Source organism: Micromesistius poutassou, assembly GCF_964030765.1.
Source record: "Micromesistius poutassou genome assembly, contig: SCAFFOLD_1119, whole genome shotgun sequence".
NCBI classification, from domain to species: domain Eukaryota; kingdom Metazoa; phylum Chordata; class Actinopteri; order Gadiformes; family Gadidae; genus Micromesistius; species Micromesistius poutassou.
In genome coordinates this window covers 139-11,708 of record NW_028180382.1, presented here as the reverse complement: position 1 = coordinate 11,708, position 11,570 = coordinate 139, and the positions used below count along the sequence as shown (strand labels likewise).

Sequence of the window (11,570 nt, the reverse complement as noted above, 5' to 3'; positions counted from 1 at the left end):
AAGCCGTGTGAAACCGGACATACAAACGGGCGATGTGTGATCAATACTTTACCGTGATCGTAATAATAATAATAATAATGATGAAATTGTCAAAACTCTTTGGATTTCCACATCTGTCCTTCGTTAGTTCACACTATCCCCAATCACAGGTCAGTTTTTTCTTAATAAGAGAAGATTGCATGTCCACCTGCACGTTTTCATTTGTTGCGTGAGTGTGTGTTTGTGTGTGCCTGTTGCGCATGTGTGTGTTTTGTGCGTGCGTGTGAGTGTGAGTGTGAGTGTGTGTGAGTGCGTGTGTGTGTGTGTGTGTGTGTGTGTGTGTGTGTGTGTCAAAAGGCCATTGCTAGTAAAGAGTCACCATGAGTTAAAGGCAGAGAGCTGAGAGGGGTTCAGTAGTCCTGGAGACAGACACTTGGTGCAGAAGGCTTTCCTCTTACAACTAAATGCTTGTTTGTTTGTTTCCTGTATTCCCGGGTCGGAAGGACAGCGGTCCCGATATCCTGGAGGCTGGACTGGTCGTGGATCACGACGGTACTGGTCTATACTGGTCCCATAACCCACCCTCTGTGGTGGAGCGTGGGACACGCGAAAAAGGGGAAGAAAAATATGTTCACAGGTTTGCAGGTTTGTGGCAGCTGGGTGTGCAGAATGCCCCCCCCCCCCCCCCCCCCCTTAGGGGGAGGGGGGGAGGAGGGGCGGAGAGGGGGAGGTCACTCAGAATCTCTCTGGACCTCGGAGGCATCTGCTCGGCATATAGGACACGTCCGGTTAGCCTGTAGGGACGCACAGAGACACCAAGATTAGATACCGGGTTTAGGGGACAAATCTCGGTCCGCAACGCCAACACAAAAACCCCCGTTGCATGCTGGGACTCTTCCCGCCACACTGATGAGTCTGCACTGGGACGGTCTGTCTAGTATCGAACGGCCGAGTGTGGCGGCTTCTCTTGGAGACGCGAGATGTTTAAACTAGAGTTGTTCCGATGACAATACCAGTATCGGAAATTGATACTGCTGATTAAATTTCGGATACTGCCTAAAATGCAGTATTGGGTATCGCTGAGTACACAAGCACTATGCACCGGTCCGTAACCATCACATGACTAGCTCCTGTACTACACAGGCAGAGAACATCACACACTACGGTGTTACGCTGCGTTTGTTAACGGTCGGAAGGCGGAAAGTCGGAATGGGAAACGCGTCATCTCCGACCGACGTGCGTTCCATGTCGGAAAAGGACATGGATGCTGACACTTAACTACAAGAATCCAAATGTATTGTTAGAATTCTAGACTACGAATGTAAAAAAAAAAAAAATTGTAGACAGAAAGTGAGCATCGTCATCGTAAGAGAACCCTTCAACACGAATCAGTGCTCTTAGTGGTCACAATGCTAGACGCTGTACCGGTATATACTCGGTATCGACAATGACACTCAAGTTCAGGAATGGGAATCGGTATGGGGAAGGAAAAAAATGTATATGGGAACCCCTCTGGTTTATCACTTTAACATCCACGTGTATACGCATGGGGGGGGGGGGGGCGGGGGGGCTGACTCTCACCTTGAGCCACTTGTCTACACACTTGGCGTGGAACTCGTGGTTGCAGGGCAGCACTCGAAGCAGCTGGCGCGTCTCGAAGTCACACATGCAGACCACGCACCTGAGAGAGGACAGGAGCACACAGAGGAACACAGGCTGTCAGCTTGCTGCTGGGCGGAGGCACTCTGTACACTGGGGCGGGCGTGGAGGGCACTGGTTCTTCTTCAAACCGTTCGTTACCGCTGTGCCCTTGAGATGTGCTTCACCGGCACGTAACGATCGGGAAAGATATTCACGACGATATATGGTTGGGGAAAATATAACTAGGAATATTATATTGCATTTCATTAAAAGGGGGTGTTTGGAATAAACAAATGATATCACAGTGGCATTGTTTTACATTCCTTGAAACCAATATGAGAAGAAAAAAGACGAATTTGGAATATAGATATTTTCCATGTGCCCCCTGCAATCCTTCAGATCACCCCTAGGGGTTAGACGTACCCCCATTTCAGAATCCCTGACGTGTAGGACCCTTGTTTGTGTGTGTTGTATTTTGTTGTGCTGTGAGCGAGAGAGTGTGTGTGTGTGTGTGTGTGTGTGTGTGTGTGTGTGTGTGTGTGTGTGTGTGTGTGTGTGTGTGTGTGTGTGTGTGTGTGTGTGTCTGTGTGCGCTCACATGGTCTGCTCGGACTGGTGGTTGCTGGGGTTGAAGCGGTACGAGGGCAGCTGGTCGATGTCCGCCTTGGTCAGACCGCGGGGCTTGGCCTCGCCCAGTCGCTCGGCCAGGTTCAGCAGCGCCTGCGGAGAAAGAGAGAGGGAGGGAGAGGGAGAGATAGGGAGGGAGAGGGAGGGAGAGGGAGGGAGGGAGAGGGAGAGAGAGGGAGAGAGAGGGAGGGAGAGGGAGAGGGAGGGAGAGTATTAGAGAGGAGGAATGGAGACACTCTCTGGAGGAGGGGGAGACTCTCTGGAGGAGGAGACACAAGGGAGACACACTCTGGTAGAGGAGACACTCTCTGGAGGAGGAGACACTCTCTGGAGGAGGAGACACTCTCTGGAGGAGGAGACACTCTCTGGTAGAGGAGACACTCTCTGGTAGAGGAGAGACTCTCTGGAGGGGAAAGGACAAGAGGGGAGCGTGTTCAATTCTGGGACCCACCTCGTAGTTCTCCACCTCTCCCTCGTCCACGTCCAGCTCCAGACTGATGGTGGGGCCCACGGTGGGGGTAACGGGCAGCATGGAGCTGAGGGGCCCCGACAGCCAGAGAGAGAGAAAGGGAGGGGGGGGGAGAGGGGGGGGGGGGAGGAGACGGAGGGAAGGAGAGTGGTTAGCACTGGAGATTAGAATCAGCTACGGATAACGTCATGGCAACTAACACCGTGCACACACACACACACACGCGCACACGCACACACACACACACACACACACACACACACACCACCTCTCTTGTTTATTTTGAACACAATCTTTAGATTTCACGGTCCGTGGAGCGGGGGGGGGGGGGGGCGACAGGAAGTGGGAGTCTCACTCACAGGACGTAGGGCAGGAAGCTGGGGTGATAGGGCGACGGGGGCACCGTGTGCTGCGAGCGATAGCGCCGGCCTGTGATTCGCCGAGGCATGAAGTGGGGGTAGGGCTGGAGAAAGATAAGCACAGATATATAAACATATAATATAGATGTGTAGATATCAACTTCGGATCGCTGTGACAGATACAAAGAGTTTTACATCATGCCATCCTCAATAGATTGATGGACAGATGGTTTGCATATGTGCATGTGTGTGTGTGCGTGTGTGTGTGTGCTAGAGGAATAATGTGTATGTGTGCTAAATCATTAGTGTGTGCGTGTGTGCATTCGTGGGTGTATGTGTGTTTGTGCATGTGTGCGTGCTAGATGAATAATGTGTGTATGGGTGTTAACTCATTAGTGTGTGTGTGTGTGTGTGTGTGTGTGTGTGTGTGTGTGTGTGTGTGTGCGTGTATGTATGTGTGTGTGCTAGATGAATAATGAGTGTATGTGTGGTTAATTAGTATTGTGTGTGCGTGCGTTTGTGTGTGTGTGTGTGCGTCGGTGCGGGGGGCATGTGCGTGCCTTCGTGAGTGCACGTGTCCCTTAGTGTGTGCGTGTGTTCGTGTGCGTGTGCGCTCACCACGGTGAACAGCTCCTGTGACATGGGGTCATGGTGAGAGAGGAACTGCAGGGGGGAGGAGGGGGTCTGGTGGTGGTGGTGCTGCTGCTGCTGCTGCTGCTGCTGCTGCTGGTGGTGGTGCTGCTGCTGTTGCTGCTGGTGCTGGTGGTGGTGGTGGTGGTGGTGGGGGTGGTGGTGGGGGTGGTGGGGGTAGCTGTAGCCCCCGCCCACTGACAGCTGGTCGCCTAGCAGCTCCACGTCGTTCTCGATGCGCTGCAGGGGCTGTGCGGAGAGAGACGCGCCGCGTGTTAGCATGTGACACAACAGTAGTCATGATAACAATGCAACTCAGTTAAAAATAAAGTGACGTTAATGAATCATATATATAGTGATATATATCTATAATAGATGCTTTTATAACCTCATGAAAACACATCAGCGAATATGATTGTTTTAGTATACCTTCGTATATTTTAGTTAGTACAATCAGAACACTATTCTTTAATGTTTTCTTTTCACACATATTGCACCTTAAAGTGCTTGATAGGAACAAAACTATAAACTGTAACTACATGTGACCATATGGATAGGAGAATACAAGATAAACAGCTTGCGAGCTAGGTTAACCCATTCCCCGTACACCAAAAAAGATGGGGAGGATAAGACGCTACACAATGCCAAGTACTGTTTTTAAGTGCCAGGACGTACACAACATACAGTGAGTGTACGTTGTGTCGCTTTGGACAAAAGCATCTGCTCACTGAACGTTAACACGGCAAACCAGAGAAGGTTCTAGACCACACAGTCTCAGAGTGTGAAGGGTGCTAGGTGAAGTGAGTTCTCACCGAGCGGGGCTGCTGGGCCTGGAAGGGCAGGAAGGGGCCGGGGGGGGGCAGGTGGGGGGGGGTGGGGGGAGAGGTGGGGCGGGGGGGGCAGGAGGAACTGGGGGTCGCTGGACAGCAGGGAGGGGAAGGCGTAGGGCACGGGGAGGTGCTGCACCGAGCAGGCCTGCAGCATCTGGAGGAACGGACAGACAGAAGACGGGTTAGAAGGAGACCATGGTGGTGCCCCCTCTCACCACTAGAGGGAGACCATTGCCCAACAGCAGACCACTGTGGGGGCGGTCGGAGGGGCTACCAGTAGGCTACCAGTACACCCTACACAAGTGGTTCTCAAACTCTTTCTACTCGTGTACCCGCTCTAAGATATTATTTACAGCTGAGTACCCCCATCACCGGCACAAAAAAAAATGAAATGGGTATAAAACATCATGTTTGTGCACTCTATTTGGCAGTGTTAACATGAACAGTAAAAAGGGTGAAAATACTATCGGGGGTGAAATATGGGCCAGCGCTTCGTGCAACTGTTTCCGATTTACATTTAAACTTATTTACACTTGTCCATTTTCTCGATTTTCTATTGTCTAGATTTCAGAATTTAAACTTTTCATGAGTACCCCCTGCAGTACCCCCATTTGAGAACCACTGCCCTACAGTGTGTGTTCATGTGAGGGACTGGGGGGGGGGTGTGGTGGGGGTTGAGACACCAGACGGTTGTCCCCAACCTCTTTGACCCCTGACCCCGTTTCTAGCTCTGAATTTGTTTGCGACCGCCGACTTTAACTCGTGTGCGTCTGCTACCACTCAAATAGTTTTTTACCCAACAGACATCTGCCGGTGGTAGTTTGCTCCTGGGTCCCAATCATTAGGCAGTCTGTTTGCATATAAAGGACATCAAATATCTACATGGCTCTTCAAAGGTAAACCAATATTTTTGACCTATGACCCCAGATTTGCAGAGCCTGAATTATTGTATTACTATTAGGGATGCACCGATACTGATACCACTACTCTGACTCGGTAATGTGCTTGGTGTACTCGTAAAATTTCTCAGATACAACCATCCAAAACCACCTTAATTTGTCTTATATGATCGTCAACATAGATGCCATTTTATCACTGGTACTGAAATAAGTCCCCAATTTAGACAGAAAAGGGTAAAAATCTTATGTTTACTACAAATAACTCTATAGGCAATACAACTAGGTAATACAACCAGAGTACAACTCCAAAGTGCACTGACTAGTGTTTCAATTTAAATATCTTGTTTTTTTTCATCATTAAATAAGAAGGTTATTTCTTACTCCATTCAATTCGTTTTTAATTATCTTATTAGGAGGTCCAAGTTTTAAAAGTTTCGATTGTACAAACTGTTGAATCTCACTTCATTGTTTGCAGATAGAATATCAAGGCCGGCCGCAGTGTCTGCCTTGATTCTGAATCCTATTTTATAATTACTGCAATTTGTACCACATTATATCTCAAAAACTTACCTCATCAACATAAAACACATCCACCCCTTAGTCACAACTCAATGAGGCCCAAAAATAATCTCCAAACTCTTAATCCTGCGGGTTCCCCTTTATATGACATTATAGCGTATGCTAGCAGTTTCCTGCGACCAAATCAGGAGACCCCAAGTGGCCCCCGACCCAGAGGTTGGGAACCGGTGCAGTGGAGCAGGGCGTGGGCCGCTCCCCGGGTGGCAGTGCTACTCACCGGGTGGTAGTGCTGGCCCGTGCTGAAGACCACGCTGCAGCTGGGTACCTGCTGCTGGGAGGAGCAGGCGGGGGGGAGGTGCTGGCCGCTGCACAGCGGGCCGGTCAGACCGTGGGGGGGCACGGGGGTCATGGTGTAGGACACGGGGACGCTACCCTGCTGCTGCAGCTGCAACGCGACGACGAGAGGCAACCGGTCAGCACTCAGCAACACAGCACCAAACACACACAAGCACACGTATGTACACACACACACACACACACACACACACACACACACACGTATGTACACACAAGCACACGTATGTACACACACACACACACACACACACACACACACACACGTATGTACACACAAGCACACGTATGTACACACAAGCACACATATGTACACACCAGGGCTTAGAATCAGCAGGGAGCAGACCGTTCAACATTACATCGATATTTGAGGGCCACTACCATAGGTTTTGAGATTCTGTAAATATGCGACAACAGAACATGTACCATAGCGTCCGCTGTAGAACGTATGTTTATGGCTTCAAAACTATAGACAAAAAGATGATCTTTGCGTCCACCTGAGGATGCAAGTATTGCAGAAGCCAAGAATCACGATCCTCAAATGATTCTCCTCACCCTAACAGACAGACAGACAGACAGACAGACAGACAGACAGACAGACAGACAGGAGGAAGGCCTGACCCCACGTACCTGCTCGTGCAGGTCCAGCACCATGGCCCCCTGCTGCTGGTGGGGGTGGGGGTGGTGGTGGGGGTGAGGAGGGGGGTGGTGGTGGTGGTGGTGGTGGTGGTGGGGGGGGTGCTGCGGGGGGTGGTGGTGGGCGTGGTGGTGGTGCGCGGCCGGGTGCAGCAGGCGTGAGGACAGGGTGGGGGGGTGGAAGGCCCTGGGCTCCTCGGCGGGTGGGGGCGCCGCCCCCCCGGTCCCGACGGAGGAGGGCTGGCCGTAGGAGGCGTGTGCGTGGGCGGGGTAGGTGTGGTGGGCGGCGGCGGCGGCGGCGGCAGCGGCGGCGGCGGGGTGGGGGGCCGGGGGCGGGGGCGGTGGCGGGGGCGGGGGGTGGTGGTGGTAGTTCTCGTTCTGGGGGTCCGTGGGGGAGAGGCGGGCCCCCGGGCCGAGGGGGGAGGGGTGCTGGTGCTGCTGGTTCTGCTGGTGCTGCTGGTTCTGCTGGTGCGGGTTCTGCGGGTTCTGCGGGTTCTGCTGCTGCTGCTGCTGCTGCTGGGGCTGGTGGTGGAGCTGGGGGGGCGGGTGGCGGGAGGGTCTGGCCGGGCGGCCCCGCTGACGCCTCGCTGGGGGGCTGGAGGAAGGGAGGAGAGAGAGAGAGAGAGAGAGAGAGAGAGAGAGAGACAGAGACAGAGACACAGAGAGAGAGAGACAGAGAGATGAGCCACCAGGCCGAGCATCCGATGATGTCATCTTAAGATGATGTCTTATGATTACATTTGTTCCAATGTTTGTAATCATCACAATCTATCACTATTATTATTACATAAACATATTATATAAACATACATCTGTATCCCCCCCTCCTCATACCTGCGTCTCTGGCGGCCTGGCGTCAGACACCTCTCCTGGTGGAAGGCGGGGTGGGGGTGGGGGTGGGGGTGGGGCGGCCGGCGGCTGGGGTGCCCCAGCTCCCAGGGCCGGATGGGGGGGGGAGGGCGTGGGCGGAGGCGGGGCCGCGGAGGTCAGCTGCTCCAGCACCGACTGGCTGGACAGCCGCTGGCGCTTGGGGCTGGGGCTGTCCTCGCTCTGCCGGGGGTGGAGGTGGAGGGTCGAGGAGGTAGAGGAGGGTGGAGGAGGGTGGAGGAAGGACAGGAAAAGAGAGGAACAGGAAGAGAGAGGAACAGGTTAGCGTTGACGTTTACATTTATGGCATTCAGTGGACGGTTCACGGTCAGAGTCAACGCATGTAAGGCGACAGCAGTTAGGGTGAGGTGCCTTGCTCAGGGACACCTTCGGAGGATCGAACCAGCGACCCTCCGGTTACAATCAACCAGCTCTACTTCCTGAGCCAAACTACCCCCTACCCCAGACCCAGGACCCGGCGCGCGGGGGAGGGGGGGGGGGGGGGGGGGTTGAACCCGGACGCATCAAAGCAGTACGGTCACGCCCGAGTTCCGGTTACAGCCCACCAGCCGCTGAGCTCCGACGTCAGACACAACTCCGCCTTCCCCTCCTCTGACTCACAGCGTTTCCTGCCAAGGTGTGCATGTGTCGCAAGTCTGCGTCCGAACCGAGCCAACACTGCTTTCCCCCCCCCGGCACAGAGAGGCTTCCGGGCCGGGGGGTTGGGGGGGGGGGGGGGGGGGGGGCGTGGGGAGTGGGGAGGAGAGGGCTGTGAGGCAGAGCTCCTATGCGTGTCCACATGTGTACGACACGCCCTTTACCGGAGCCCCTGGAACGCACATTGCTGAGCAATGCAGTCGGCCCGGTTGGGTCTAAACAAGTCGGCATTGGCGGCCGCGGCGGTGGAGCCGTGAGCTCCCAGACCTCAGCCACTGAGCCACTCACCCACTCATCGTGAGTCACCCTCTTACTGGCAGAGTGAGGAGGCCGAGACATTCTGCTCTCTGTGAGTCGCGCACACACACACACACACACACACACAGGTCATCCGTTCGTCACCGTTCTTCTCTTGCGATATTCTATAGCTTATGTTGCCATGTTGGCCACGTCCCTCTCCCCCTCACCCTTTGCCGCCCCCCTCACCCTTTGCCGCCCCCCTCCTCCCTCACCCCCGGCTTGCCGTCCGCGTGGGAGGACGTTTTTCAAAGTGTGATTAAAATGACTCAGCGTCTCAAGACTTTATTTCACACACACACACACACACACACACACACACACACACATAAAACTCTCAGAAGCACTGAGAGCAGCATGGTAGCTAAGAGGAAACAGCTGGAGTGCAGCCTCACACACACACACACAAACACACACACTCACAAACACACACGTAGCTGCCACTGTGCTGCAGCAGCACACACACACACACAATTGCGCTCAGAGGCGATTTCTGTGGCTCCAACAAAACGGAACTAGTAGTCGTTAACGGCTGGGTCCTGGAAACCCTTTCTCTTTAACCCGGTCCCACACACACACACACACACACACACACACACACACACACACACACACACACACACACACACACACACACACACACACACACACACACACACACACACACACACACACACACACACACACACACACAGCTAGGGACCCCAATTGGTCTCATATTTGACCCTAGCTTAGCTTGCTTAAGGGGAGCTAGCAGGCTAACGATAACAATGACCTCACTCAGCCCAGAGCGCGGCGGGATATTCGATAGGAATGGGCGAGCGAGAGGATCAAACGAAACGGGGGGGGGGGGGGGGGGGGGGGAGTGACAGTTGGACGGATGAGAGGTGGTGGCGGGAGCGAGTGAGGAGGTGGAGGCAGAGGACGGAGGAGGAGGAGGGTGGGGGGGGTGGGGGCGTGGGGGACTATGTGGAGCCTCAGGGCCCTTGGGGGGCCCGGGAGCCATGGATCAGATTTGGGTCGTGGCTTAGGGTGACACACCAGGCATCTGTGTGTGTGTGTGTGTGTGTGTGTGTGTGTGTGTGTGTGTGTGTCTTTCTACGTGGTGTGTGTGTGTGTGGTTGTGTGTCTTTCTACGTGGTGTGTGTGTGTCTTTCTATGTGTGTGTGGCGCCATGACGGGCCACTCCGCTCTGGGGAGAGATCCGTGTCGGAGTCTCGAGTGACGGCGATCGCTGGCCCTCCACACACACACACACACACACACACACACACACACACACACACACACACACACACACACACACACACACACACACACACACACACACACACACACACACACACACACGTTGGGCTCCGTTAGCCCGACCCGTCCAGAGCCTCCAAAAGGCCCCGTCTGATATCCGGGGGCCCATCGATTGGACCCCCCCCCCCCCCATGGGCAGAGTCGTACACAGAAAGTGGTTTTAAGGTCAGTGCTTTGAAATGGTGTTCCCGCCGCGAGCGAGCGCGTTCAGGAGGGTTCGCAAAAGGTGACCATTGATTGAGCCGTGTTGGAGCGCTAGAGTGAGCGGGAGAGAGAGAGCACGAGAGTGAGAGGGAGAGAGAGAGAGGTCTTTGAGCGGGGCGAGAGACAAAGGGAGGGAATCAAAAACCGGATCTGTTTCGGACGTCGCTAATGCACTGATGGCGTTAGCCTGCTATTGAATGGCATTACACTGCGAGGCATTGATCTGAATGTAGTCTGGTCTACCTAAAACCGTATGACTTTACCAGTGTGGTCAGGGCTTTTATTCTGAAAGTGCAGTCGGGGGCTTTTATTCTGGAAGTGCAGTCGGGGGGTTTTATTCTGGAAGTGCAGTCCGGGGCTTTCATTCTGGAAGTGCAGTCGGGGGCTTTTATTCTGAAAGTGCAGTCGGGGGCTTTTATTCTGGAAGTGCAGTGGGTGTTATGCAAGCACAGGGCGTTGGGTCAGCTGGGAGGGACAGCACTGCGGTTGCAACACTTTCCATTTTGAAATTTTGGGTGGTTTTCTGAGCCTTTGTGAACACATTAATAATCATACGCTTATTCCTTGGAATAAAGTAAAATATGATCTTATTTTTTTGTGGTACTGGCGTTTATAAATAAACCTGGAATAAGTGATTCGATTTATGAAAGAGGATTTGAAGCACGGCTGGCGAGAAAAGTTTGATTAGCAGTGGGTTGTCGGGCGACTCAAGGCCACACAACACTCAAAAGAAAACAGGAATGCGTGTAGATCAAATGTGAGTGAAGACAGAATCAGATTCTTCACATTCGGGGGGGAATAAATATAGATTTATCGTTAGCAGATTTCTGGCAATTCGTCCCGCATGTAGTCAGAATTAGTTTGGAGGAAGTCAATAAATAATGTAACCTCACAGTTTTGATCGACATAGAAATGCCTAGTTTATTTCTGGAGCCGCGAGCCTTCAAAAAGCATCTCACTGTTAATTTAACAAAAAGCTCTTTTCCTTTTGAATATGACATTCAAAACATTTAAACGCAGGGCGCAGGGCCATGAGGCAAATTGATCCATGGCAGGGTGGGTACGAGCCATCGCCCCCTCCCTCTCTCTCCCCCACTCTCTCTCTCTCACCCTCAGCCTGTCTCTCTCCCCCACCCCGCCCTCTCCCTCCCTCCCTTAGCCTCTCTCTCTGTGTCTCTTCCTCTTCTGCTGTCATCACACCCTACCAGTAACACACACACACACACACACACACACACACACACACACACACACACACACACACACACACACACACACACACACACACACACACA

General features: G+C 53.2%; 1 pseudogene across 1 annotated transcript; it reads right to left on the bottom strand.

Annotated features, from left to right (window-relative positions):
• Positions 1-285: 285 nt before the first annotated feature.
• LOC311370851 (E3 ubiquitin-protein ligase RNF38-like) lies at positions 286-10,640 on the bottom strand (annotated as a pseudogene). Its single transcript, XR_014684309.1, has 12 exons — positions 10,539-10,640; positions 7,859-7,992; positions 7,777-7,811; positions 6,937-7,182; positions 6,230-6,397; positions 4,517-4,688; positions 3,693-3,953; positions 3,075-3,178; positions 2,698-2,782; positions 2,218-2,339; positions 1,561-1,660; positions 286-773 (listed from the first exon to the last, which is right to left on the bottom strand). The product of XR_014684309.1 is annotated as an E3 ubiquitin-protein ligase RNF38-like (transcript).
• Positions 10,641-11,570: the final 930 nt, after the last annotated feature.